Source organism: Schistocerca piceifrons, chromosome 9 (assembly GCF_021461385.2).
Source record: "Schistocerca piceifrons isolate TAMUIC-IGC-003096 chromosome 9, iqSchPice1.1, whole genome shotgun sequence".
In the NCBI taxonomy this organism is placed as follows: Eukaryota; Metazoa; Arthropoda; class Insecta; order Orthoptera; family Acrididae; genus Schistocerca; species Schistocerca piceifrons.
The window spans coordinates 135,354,021-135,366,682 of NC_060146.1; the positions used below are offsets into that span (position 1 = coordinate 135,354,021).

Sequence of the window (12,662 nt, forward strand, 5' to 3'; positions counted from 1 at the left end):
TCTCTCACTATCCTTTAAACAGTGCCTACAGTACCTGGATAGCTTCAGGTAGTCTGACCCTTCACTCTGCGATGGCAGATACTGGTTTAGACGACAAAAGCAGCGTTCACGAAAATTCGAATAAATATCTACCGCGCAAAGGCCACTTGTATGAGTCGTTTGAAAAAAATGTCAAAAATTTGCTTCTAGTTGGTTTACTGTCTTTAAAACAAGGATAATGGGTATCAAGTCCGTATTTAATATCCCGACATCAATTATGCAGTATTACTGATTGTCTCTGTAAGAATTTCACACCGAATAGCAGCCAGAATATACACTACTGGCCATTAAAATTGCTACACCACGAGGACGTCGTACTACAGACGCGAAATTTAACCGACAGGAAGAAGATGCTGTGATATGCTAATCATTAGCTTTTCAAAGCATTCTCCTAAGGTTGGCGCCGGTGGCGACACCTACAACGTACTGACAAGAGGAAAGTTTCCAACCGATTTCTCATACACAAACAGCAATTGACCGGCGTTGCCTGGTGAAACGTTGTTGTAATGCCTCGTGTAAGGAGGGGAAATGCGTACCATCACGTTTCCGACTTTGATAAAGGTCGGATTGTAGCCTGTCGCGATTGTGGTTTATCGTATCGCGACATTGCTGCTCGCGTTGGTCGAGATCCAATGACTGTTAGCAGATTATGGAATCGGTGGGTTGAGGAGGGTAATACGGAACGCCGTGCTGGATCCCAACGGCCTCGTATCACTAGCAGTCGAGATGACAGGCATCTTATCCGCATGGCTGTAACGGATCGTGCAGCCACGTCTCGATCCCTGACTCAACAGATGGGGACGTTTGCAAGACAATAAACATCTGCACGAACAGTTCGACGACGTTTGCAGCAGCATGGACTATCAGCTCGGAGACCATGGGTGCCGTTACCCTTGACGCTGCATCACAGACAGGAGCGCCTGCGATGGTGTATTCAACGACGAACCTGGGTGCACGAATGGCAAAACGTCATTTTTTTCGGATGAATCCAGCTTCTGTTTACAGCATTATGATGGTCGCATCCGTGTTTGGCGACATAGCGGTGAACGCAGATTGGAAGCGTGTATTCGTCATCGCCATACTGGTGTATCACACGGCGTGATGGTATGGGGTGCCATTGGTTACACGTCTCGGTCACATCTTGCTTGCATTGACGGCACTTTGAACAGTGGCCGTTACATTTCAGATGTGTTACGACCAGTGGCTCTACCCTTCATTCGATCCCTGCGAAGCCCTACATTTCAGCAGGATAATGCACGACCGCATGTTGCAGGTCCTGTACGGGCATTTCTGGATACAGAAAATTTTCGACTGCTGCCCTGGCCAGTACATTCTCCAGATCTCTCACCAACTGAAAACTTCTGGTCAACGATGGCCGAGCAACTGGCCCGTCACAATACGGCAGTCCCTACTCTTGATGAACTGTGGTATCGTGTTGAAGCTGCATGGGCAGCTGTACCTGTACACGCCATCCAAGCTCTGTTTGACTCAATGCCCAGGCGTATCAAGACCGTTATTACGGCCAGAGGTGGTTGTTCTGGTACTGATTTCTCAGGATCTATGCACCCAAATTGCGTGAAAATGTAATCACATGTCAGTTCTAGTATAATATATTTGTCCAATGAATACCCGTTTATCATCTGCATTTCTTCTTTGTGCAGCAATTTTAATGGCCAGTAGTGTATTTAGTCTGACCCGATATTTTAATTGTACTAAACAGTCACTAATACAAGACTGTTTGCGAGTTAACACATTCAGTCGTTCAGTTTCTTGTAAAGAAGTTCTCGCCATCACGTCTCGTAAGCTGGACGAAACACGCCACGGGGACTTTATGGACGACGTGAAACGTTCTCCGAAAATAAACCACCCATAACGCTCAAACTTTCACAAAATAGCCAACACTGTAGCCGCTTTTCGTCAGCCACACGAAAACCGATCAAACGCGCTCATTTCTTTGTTTTGGTACAAATTTGATCAGCGCGGTTTAATGCAGGTGTTAAAGAGAAGACGGCTCCCGAGCGACTTTCTTGACTCATAGATCTGAGGCACGAAGCCCTACTCAAACGCACGAGAAACGCTCAATTCCTATTGGCTAGTATGTTAAGCAGCCAATCAGATCATATCGAGCATTTCTATACTCGCGGTATTTCTAATGTCAGCCAATCAGATTACCACGCGTAATTTAGACTTGAAATCTCGTAATTTCGAACCTACATAAAAGTGAATGAAAACATTTGTTACCATCGAGTATTGATTTAAATGTCAGGAAGTCGTTTCTGAAAGTATTTGTATGGAGTGTAGCCATGTATGGAAGTGAAACGTGGACGATAGTTTGGACAAGAAGAGAATAGAAGCGTTCGAAATGTGGTGCTACAGAAGAACGCTGAAGATTAAATGGGTAGATCACATACCTAATGAGGAGGTAATGAATAGAACTGGGGAGGAGAGGAGCTTGTGGCACAACTTGACAAAAAGAAGGTTGGTAGGACATGTTCTGAGACATCGAGGGATCACCAATTTAGTGTTGGAGGGCAGCGTGGAGGGTACAAATCGTAGAGGGAGACCAAGAGATGAATGCACTAAGCAGATTCAGAAGGATGTAGGCTGCAGTAGGTACTGGGAGATGAAGAAGCTTGCACACGATAGAGTAGCATGGAGAGCTGCATCAAACCAGTCTCAGTACTGAAGACCACAACACCACGGGTGGGGTCTCTTTATCTTACTTACCAGGTCTCTCTCAGTGAGGACTTTGTTCTGAGTTTGTCACTACTATCTTATCCGTGGCTGTAGCGTTATTCCAAAGGTTCGTTAGCCAGGGGTTCTTTAGCCAACCGAACGCGTCTGCTTGGGGTTTAGCACTCCGCTTCGCGTGGCTGTTGTTTGTTTACCCCTCGCTCACGTGGTGCAACTTTGGTACAGTTTGTGGTTGGCAGTCGAAATTCCTGCTCCGTATCCGTATTTGGAACTGTGTTTAGATTTTTGCCGACTTACAAGTGTCTCTAATTTGATCTTATAACTAAATGTTTCCCTGAGCCATTTAAGTCTCTTCATTATCTACGATAATGATGAAAGCAGAAGACTAGCTGCGGCCGGGACCCGAACCCTGGTCTTGTTGCTTGGTAGGCAGAAATGCTAACCATTACACCACTGCAGTACAATTGTCAGCAGTGCTGCACGAACTACCCAAGTTGAGTGCCCTTCCCAACGCAAACTTCATATCTTCTGCTTATTTTCCTTACATTGTCACTACTGCCTGGGTTCTCTGACATTGGACTAGCAACCCAGCGTTGGACGCAATGGGGAAGTCCTATACCATAGGAGATCTTATAATCAAATGTTTCCCTGATACATTTAAATCTTTTCATTATCTATGATAATGATCGAAGCAGAAGAAATGAATTAAAATTTGTGGTCAGCAAGGACTCGAACCGGGGTCTTCTTGCTTACTAGGGAGAAATGCTAACCATTACACCACCGCCGTACCACTGTACGGCGGTGGTGTAATGGTTTGCCGCGTGGGATTAGCCGAGCGACCTAAGGCGCTGCAGTCATGGACTGTGCGGCTGGTCCAGGTGGAGGTTCGAGTCCTCCCTCGGGCATGGATGTGTGTGTTTGTCCTTAGGATAATTTACGTTATGTAGTGTGTAAGCTTAGGGACTGATGACCTTAGCAGTTAAGTCCCATAAGATTTCACACACATTTGAACATTTATGCCTTTTCGCTAGCTCTGGGGTAATGTGCTGACCTGTAACAAAGCGTCTGTTATTGCCGGCACGGTAACTCAGCGTGTTCGGTCAGAGGGTTAGTTGCTCTCTGTAATAAAAAAAAAAAGCTGAGTTCATGGATCCACGGCAAACTGAAACGGGTGTCTTGCGACGTCCGCCCCGAGCAGATACAACGAACGAAAACGAACAAAATGAGCTTAAAAAAAATAATGGTTAGTATTTCTGCCTAGCAAGCAAGAAGACCCCGGTTCGAGTCTCGACCGCAGCACAAATTTTAATTCATTTCTTCTCCTTCCATCATCTCTATTTGACTCCGTTAACTCACTGGGAAATTATTTACTTGTTTCTCTTGTTGCTATAACTTTTACTGTCGATTTGCTGCCCCAATTCCTGTACTAAATTCTGTATTCCTCTGTTAGTTAGGCTACCATCTGTGTTTCTTTTGGTAGGACCAGGGTGAAATCAGCCTGTCTGATAGAGCAGGCGAAACGTCCGAAAGCGCAGCCTATTCCGCTCTCGGCCCAACGGCCAGCCGTGTGCAGGTGGTACTGCACCACTTAATCTATCCGAGACCACTACGCCCTGCCAGGACGGGGTTGTATAGCTCGTCGATGTATTTATTCGTGTCTTACAAGGAGACGGCACGACCGTGGGGTCGGGGATTTGTCCGCAATTGTGTGTGGTGAAAGAGGACCCCTAACACCTCACGTAGTTAAAATATTAGGACGCACTATTCGGAAAATCCCGAGAAAAATCCATCCAAAGTTTCGCAGGTGACTTATGAGTATAAAATTTTAGTCCATTCCGAAGCCGCCGTCTGGCCTACGTGGTTAGTGCTGGAACTCCTACGCCAGAGGTCTCGTGTTCGATTCCTGCTCTGGCCTTTTTTTTTTTTTTTCTTCTTCTGTTGCTTGCAAAATTGCAGCGCATTGTTACAGGAGAATCGTGAAATTAATTCCCGGGAAGATTGTATAAAAATTCATTCTATAATTCACCATCAATTATCGTCACCAATATACCGAGACACGATTTACTATGCCTGGTTTGCCTCAAAATTGTCAGAGACTAGAAACATTTTCGTAAATGCTAATGGGGCATGTTTTTGTACAGATTTATTGCAAACGCCCTGTGATTGTACGGTACGGCCATCTGTATCGCTGAGGCACGCAAGCCTCCCCACCAACGGCAAGGTCCATGATTCATGTGGGGAGGAAACACCACTTATGAAATTAACAATAAAGATCACAGCATTACCTTTTTTTAACAACAATGAGTGGAGGAGGAGAAGGTGAAAGAGAATGTTGAGTAGGTGTACCAATGTGGAGAGAGAGAGAGAGAGAGAGAGAGAGAGAGTGGGGGGGCGGGCGGGGGGAAAGGTTTTTGAGTTATTTAGTGTAATGATTCTTTGAAATTTTGGAAGAATCTTCTTTTGTCTCCGTGACTATACCAGCATCATCTGCACGTCTATCTTCTATTTTCTTATGTGATGCTTATCTGCGGAGTACATTCCATTTTGGATTGTAAATCTTAAAGTTTCTTTCGAGAAAGAATTTTTTGCTCTCTTATTATACTGCTATAGTTTTTATTCTTTTATTTCATCCGTCTGCTGTTAATCAGTTTGGTACAGTTTTTCGATTGTAAATTATTCTGTTTCGTAGTAATCAGTACACTGGAGGCGTTTTTCCAGTAGTTGTTTAATAAATCTAACTCAGTATGTTCTGTTAAAATAAACAGAAAGTTCACGACACGAATGACGTTCAGTCTCCATTTGGCCCTGTCTTTCCTACCACACACAGTCTGACACTATCAATGCGTACCAGTATTGTGAAGAGCATCTATGAAATTTGGAAGTTAAGGGAGAGTGTTACTGTATGTGTGGATCCGGATAGCTCAGTAGGGAACAGAGCAGCCTGGGGAAAGACTAGCTTCCGGGTTCGGCGGGCGGTACACTGCGTTAAACCGCCAGGAAGTTGCAGCGGCCCCCCCCTAGTTCAGAGGGGAAACATCACTGTATATAAGATGGTCATTTATTTGTTTCCGAAAGATGAGAAGACTAGGAGATGAAATCTAGTGCTGAAGTTGACAGTACGAGAAGTTCAGTAACACCTTCCCATGTTGTCTCGTATGAGGTCATTCTATTCTGAGAAGTTGTTACGTTTGAAGTCTCCATACGACGTGTAATTTTGCCGCAGGGACGTACAGTGCAGGTTTTTCCGCGAACTATCTCCAGCAGTGCGTTACGTAAGCGCCTTCCCGTCAGCCTTACTTGGGGACGACGCGAACAAAGCCCTGGGCTTCTATCTCGCGGGCCATCGCAGCGGTAACTAGCGTGCAGTAAAACCGCCACCTTTGTACACACGGCCGCTGCCCGCGCGGCTCTCGCCTTCCACCACAGTTTCACACTGTGGCTCAAGAGTGACTTCTTTTGCGTTGCTGGAATTAGAACTCTGCACTTCATTATTTCTACGGTTCTCGGTAAGTGAACGCATCGACTACAGAACCCAGAGCTTACGATCTCTTTCACTTGTCAGTACTTTCTCTAGCACGGTTAGTAACGTGGGTGTCCCTAGTACCGTGTATGGTAAGGTATTTCTCTCTACTGTGACGACGGACGCAGTTGAGAAATCGATAACCATTGCAAGTAGCTGCCCTACTTTAGTTTGCCGTGCTACGCTAGGATGCAGTAGCCGGCAGCTGAGCTGTCCCATTTTGAAGTTACATTTCGTCAAAATGGTTTAGTGTTAGACAGATTTAACGTGCGTTGCGCTATCGACCAACTGTACATCGGGTGATTGATAATTCTGAGTCAACACCTAAGTCTACCGCCTTTTTGCCATACGAGCTTACGGAATATCGGACCAGGTTTGTGATTGGATTCAGGATTTCCTAGAAGAAAGAACACAACATGTCATTCTTAACGGTTCAAAATCTGCAGATGTAGAGGTAATTTCGGGAGTACCGCAGGGAAGCGTGATAGGACCTTTATTGTTTACAATATACATAAATGACTTAGTTGACAACATCGGTAGCTCTGTGAGGCTATTTGCAGATGACACGGTTGTCTACAAGAAAGTAGCAACATCAGAAGACTCGTACGTACTCCAGGAGGACCTGCAGAGGATTAATGCATGGTGCGACAGCTGGCAGCTTTCCCTAAACGTAGATAAATGTAATATAATGCGCATACATAGGGGCAGAAATCCATTCCAGTACGATTATGCCATAGGTGGTAAATCATTGGAAGCGGTAACGACCGTAAAATACTTAGGAGTTACTATCCGGAGCGATCTGAAGTGGGATGATCACATAAAACAAATAGTGGGAAAAGCAGGCGCCAGGTTGAGATTCATAGGAAGAATTCTAAGAAAATGTGACTCATCGACGAAAGAAGTAGCTTACAAAACGCTTGTTCGTCCGATTCTTGAGTATTGCTCATCAGTATGGGACCCTTACCAGGTTGGATTAATAGAAGAGATAGACATGATCCAGCGAAAAGCAGCGCGATTCGTCATGGGGACATTTAGTCAGCGCGAGAGCGTTACGGAGATGCTGAACAAGCTCCAGTGGCGGACACTTCAAGAAAGGCGTTACGCAATACGGAGAGGTTTATTATCGAAATTACGAGAGAGCACATTCCGGGAAGAGATGGGCAACATATTACTACCGCCCACATATATCTCGCGTAATGATCACAACGAAAAGATCCGAGAAATTAGAGAAAATACGGAGACTTACAAGTAGTCGTTCTTCCCACGCACAATTCGTGAATGGAACAGGGAAGGGGGGATCAGATAGTGGTACAATAAGTACCCTCCGCCACACACCGTAAGGTGGCTCGCGGAGTATAGATGTAGATGTAGATGTACGTAGGAAACACGCCCAATAAGATCGGTCGCATTTTACGGAAATACGATGTGACATGTGTTTTCCGACCTCCATCTAAAATTAGAGGATGATCTTGGACTGCGTAAGGCGGGTGTATATCGTATTCCTTGTAGCTGCGGCATGGCATATATTGGTCAAACTATCAGGACCGTGGAGGACCGATGTACTGCGCATAAACGGCACGCACGATTACAGCAGCCAAATAGATCTGCTATTGCCGAACATTGCTTGGATACTGGTCACCCCATTTTATATAATAACACCGAGATATTGGCATGCACGTCCAGCTATTAGGACAGTGTTATTAGGGAGGCAGTTGAGATTAAATTAGCGAGCAACCTCGTTAACAGAGATGGAGGTTTCTGTTTAAACTCTGTTTGGAATCCGGCTCCCTCCCTTATCAAAAAACAGAGTGACAGAATCAATCCTACCTCACCTGCTAATTCATAGTCTCACTATCGATAGCTCTGACTCTGGTCATCGTTGGTGCCAATAGTGTTTTGTGTGTGTGTGTGTGTGTGTGTGTGTGTGTGTGTTGTCTATCCTGATTCAGCCCGAGAACCGAGGTTTTAAATTTGCATGTACGCCGGCTGTCCGTTGCAGTTTGCCTTGAAAATGGCGGGGTGTTCTCCCGCCGAAATATCGGCGGTCGCTGGAAGTGTTAACTGGCTGAATTCCCGGAAGTTATCTGAAAGCTGTGTACGCCAGGAGGTAGATTGGTTTGATGCAATCCTCCACGCTAACGTACCCTGTGGAAGCCTCTTCATCTCCGCATAATTACTGCAACCTACGCCCATTAGAAGCAGCTTACTGAAAATCAAACCTTGGTTTACCTCAACGACTCTTTGCCGCTTCCCTCCCCCCCTCCCAACCAGACACACATAACTTAATTGCCTGTTGAAGACAACAGAGTCAACAACTTTCTCTAAATCTACAAATGCTACGAATACTACGTCCATTGATCGTGATCAGACCGAATATCTCACGAAATAAGAGTCAAACGAAAACTACAAAGAACGAAAATTGTCTAGCTTGGGGGGGGAGGGGGGGGAACCAGATAGCGCTATGGTTGGCCCGCTATGTGGCGCTGCCATAGGTCAACGGATATCAACTGCGTTTTTTTAAACAGGAACCCCTATTTTTTATTACATATTCGCGTAGTACGTAAACAAATATGAATGTCTTAGTTGGACCACTTTTTTCGCTTTGTGATAGATGGCGCTGTAATAGTCACAAACATATGGCTCACTATTTTAGACGAACAGTTGGTAACATGTAGGTTTTTTAAATTAAAATACAGACGTAGGTACGTTTGAACATTTTATTTCGGTTGTTCCAATGTTATACATGTAACTTTATTAAATTATCATTTCTGAGAACGCATGCTGTTACAGCGTGATTTCCTGTAAATACCACATTAATGCAATAAATGCTCAAAATTATGTCCGTCAACCTCAATGCATTTGGCAATACATGTAACAACATTCCTCTCAACAGCTAGTAGTTCGCCTTCCGTAATGTTCGCACATGCATTGACAATGCGCTGACGCATGTTGTCAGGCGTTGTCGGTGGATCACGATAGCAAATATCCTTCAACTTTCCCCACAGAAAGAAATCCGGGAACGTCAGATCCGGTGAACGTGCGGGCCATGGTATGGTGCTTCGACGACCAATGCACCTGTCATGAAATATGCTATTCAATACCGCTTCAACGGCACGCGAGCTATGTGCCGGACTTCCATAATGTTGCAAGTACATCGCCATTCTGTCATGCAGTGAAACATGTTGTGGTAACATCGGTAGAACATTACCTAGGAAATCAGCGTACATTGCACCATTAGGTTGCCGTCGGTAAAATGGGGGCCAATTATCCTTCCTCCCATAATGCCGCACCATACATTAACCCGCCAAGGTCGCTGATATTCCACTTGTCGCAGCCATCGTGGGTTTTCCGTTGCCCAATAGTGCATATTATGCCTGTTTACGTTACCGCTGTTGGTGAATGACGCTTCGTCGCTAAATAGAACGCCTGCAAAAAATCTGCCATCGTCCCGAAATTTCTCTTGTACCCAGTGGCATAACTGTACACGACGTTCAGAGTCGTCGCCATGCAATTACTGGTGGATAGAAATATGGTACGGGTGCAATCGATGTTGATGTAGCATTCTCAACACTGAAGTTTTTGAGATTCCCGATTCTCGCGCAATTTGTCTGCTACTGATGTGCGGATTAGCCGCGACAGCAGCTAAAACATCTACTTGGGCATCATCATTTGTTGCAGATCGTGGTTGACGTTTCACATAAGGCTGAACGCTTCCTGTTTCCTTAAATAACGTAACTATCTGGCGAACGATCCGGGCACTTGGATGATGTCGTCCAGGATACCGAGCAGCATACATAGCACATGCCCGTTGGACATTTTGATCACAATAACCATACATCAACACGATATCGACCTTTTCTGCTATTTGTAAACGGTCAATTTTAACACGGGTAATGTATCACAAAGCAAATACTGTCCGCACCGGCGCAATGTACGTGATACCACGTACTTATAGGTTTGTGACTAGTACAGCGCCATCTATGACAAAGCGAAAAAAGTGGTCCAACCAAAACATTAATATTTCTTTACGTACTACACGAATATGCAATAAAAGATGGGGGTTGATATCCGTTTGACGTATGGCAGCGCCATCTAGCGGGCCAACCATAGAGCCATCTGGTTTCCCCCTTCAAGCTAGACGAGTTTCGTTCTTTGTAGTTTTTTCGTTTGATGCTTATTTCGTGAGATATTAGGCCCAGTCACCTAACAATGGACCACCGTGTCTATGAAGGTGGTTTCTGTTCTTTCGGACATGTCCGAAAGAACAGATACCATCGGTGACTATGCAGCTCGTTAGAATGAAATTACAATGAAATGAATACCCCTAGCTGCATACAGTCGTTGATATAAGTCAAGGTGGACTGTTGAAAACGTTTGCCTCGACCGGGACTCGAAACCGGGATCTCCTGCTTACATGGGTAGGGGCACTATGAATATAGTGCGGGACAATAAGCTGGGAATGTGGGTCTCACTTGAGGCGTGCCAGAGATAAGTCCCTGCTGTCACACCATCATGTGTGTCCTCGGTGGCTCAGATGGATAGAGCGTCTTCCATGTAAGCAGGAGATCGCGGGTTCGAGTCCCAGTCGGGGGGCACATTTTCAACTGTCCCCGTTGACTAATGTCAACGCCTGTATGCAGCTAGGGGTATTTATTTCATTGTAATTTCGCTATGAATATAGATTTCCCTGTCTTTTGAGACAAGTCGTAAGGTCACCATTGGCTGGTGTGCCCCTAGATTTCTCCAGAACCCCAAAAGATCAGACGTGAGCCTGGCGTCTCTCATACTACTGTAAGTACGAGGACGTTCAGTCAGTGATGCAACACATTTTTTTTTCGCGCTCAATTTCGATAGAAAAAAAAGTCGGAATTTGTTGTAGGGCACCGTGGAATACTCCCGCTTTAGCCAACACAGTTTAATGAAGTTCCGGCAGGTGTCGGCACAATAAGAAGTCTGTGTCTGTAACGGTGGTGCGTTTCAAGGAGAGAGCTGTCACTGAGTGTCTTTTCGCGCAAAACCGGAGCGCAGCAGGTGGTCGTAGACGCTTGTAGAATGTCTACGGAGACCTGGCAGTGAACAAAAGCACGGTAAGTTGGTAGGCGAGGCCTCTGTCATCATCGCAAACATGTCACGCAAGCCTGTCCGATCACCCGCGTGCCGGGCGAAAAAAAATGGTTCAAATGGGTCTGAGCACTATGGGACTTAACATATGAGGTCATCAGTCCCCTAGAACTTAGAACTAAGTAAACCTAACTAACCTAAGGACATCACACACATCCATGCCCGAGGCAGGATTCGAACCTGCGACGTTGCGTTCACACGGTTCCAGACTGAAGCGCCTAGAACCGCTTGGCCACAACGACCGGCGCGTGCTGGTCGACCTCACACAGACTCCTGCAGTGTTGGAACGTGTGGACACTCTCATTCGAGGTGATCGACGGGTCATAAACACCGCCCTTTAGAACTCGACGTCTCTGCTGGTAGTGTTGACACACTCGTGGAGTACTCAAAGGTGTATGCCCGCTGCGTTCTTCGCCACCTAACAGAAGACCATAAAGACCAATGAAGGACCATCTGAATTGCTTGCGCGTTACGAGACTAATCGGGACTATTTTTTGTTGAACATCATCACGGCGATGAAACGTGTTCAACACTTCGAACCAGAAATAAAACGGTAATCCATCAGTGGAGTCACACCACCTCTCCTCCAAAGAAAAAGTTCAAAGCCGCACCCTCAGCCGGGAAAATCATGGCGATGGTCTTTTGTGACTTTCTTCTTTCTTTCTTTCGCTTATGCCATAGTCCCGCAGCGATCGCAGGGTCGTCGTGGTTATAATGGATTTGGCAATGTTAGTTTTAGGGATGGCCAGTTGCCCTTCCTGCGACCACCCCGTACCCCCCAGGATGGAATCAGTGTACCCCAACTGTCTGCATCTAGTGTAAATCGGGAAATGGTGCGGACGTGTGTCAAATGTCTGCGACGCGTGTAAGTGAGGCGGAACGTGGGGACCAGCCTGGTATTCACCTAGCGGGATGTGGAAAACCGCCTAAAAACCACATCCAGGCTGGTCTCGTCGTTAATCCATCAGGTGGATTTGATCCGGGGCCCGCGTGCCTACATGAGGCCAGGAAGCAGCGTGTTAGTGCTCTTGGCTACCCTGGTGGATGGTCGTCTTCTGTGACTCTGAACAGGTTATTCTGTTCGATGTCCTTCCTCAAGGCGCAACGATCAACTCTGAAGCGTATTGTGCTACCCTCAGGAAACTGAAGAAACGACTTTAGCGTGTTCGTCTCCACAAAAATGCTAACGGATTTCTCCATCTTCACGTAAATTGAAGGCCTCAGAGACGTCTGCACAGCCAAGGGGTGCTCACAGAACTTCATTGGATTGTTCTTCCCCATTCACCCT

The 12,662-nt window shown here is 45.9% G+C and overlaps 1 protein-coding gene across 1 annotated transcript in view; it reads left to right on the forward strand.

The window, feature by feature from the left end:
* Positions 1–6,154: 6,154 nt before the first annotated feature.
* LOC124716760 (organic solute transporter alpha-like protein) overlaps positions 6,155–12,662 on the forward strand; it is a 166,020-nt gene continuing 159,512 nt past the window's right edge. The window contains exon 1 of the mRNA XM_047243305.1: positions 6,155–6,239. The gene's annotated coding sequence lies outside the window, so the exon portion shown is untranslated. The remainder of the gene's footprint in view (positions 6,240–12,662) is intronic.